Source organism: Diaphorina citri, unplaced genomic scaffold (assembly GCF_000475195.1).
Source record: "Diaphorina citri unplaced genomic scaffold, Diaci psyllid genome assembly version 1.1 scaffold43988, whole genome shotgun sequence".
Taxonomy (NCBI): domain Eukaryota; kingdom Metazoa; phylum Arthropoda; class Insecta; order Hemiptera; family Psyllidae; genus Diaphorina; species Diaphorina citri.
Genome location: NW_007421309.1, coordinates 101 through 530, shown reverse-complemented (window position 1 = coordinate 530; position 430 = coordinate 101). Strand labels below are relative to the sequence as shown.

General features: G+C 50.2%; 1 pseudogene; it reads left to right on the top strand.

Annotated features, from left to right (window-relative positions):
* Positions 1 to 87: 87 nt before the first annotated feature.
* On the top strand, positions 88 to 204 carry LOC113473574 (annotated as a pseudogene).
* Positions 205 to 430: the final 226 nt, after the last annotated feature.

The following is a 430-nucleotide window of genomic DNA, read 5'->3' as shown; positions in this document are numbered from 1 at the left end:
TAGAGAATAGGGCAGAGGAGAAGGAAGCTCGTCGTATGCATCACTGACAGTCTGAAATGAGTTCAAAAATTTAAAATAACTATCAATCACAGCGGCGATATCACGTTGAATACACCAGTTCCCCACGGATCACTGAAGTTAAGCAACGTTGCGCGTGGTTAGTACTTGGATGGTGACCATCTGGGAAATCGCGTGCTGCTGAGTTCCCGGCTCCACTCAGGCTGGGTGAGGTTAAATGGAGGAGGCGGGTAGCTTGTCGCCGAACGGTGGGTGAAACCCACGTCAAGAGAAGACCTAAGTTGTTAAAAGTGACGAACCCCTATACCTACCCAAAGACATATTAACCAGCCTAGTTAGCTTAGTTGGTAGTGCGTGTAAGCGCTAGGCCGCGGGTTCGATTCCCGCCCGGGGCGGATTTTATCCTGATGGG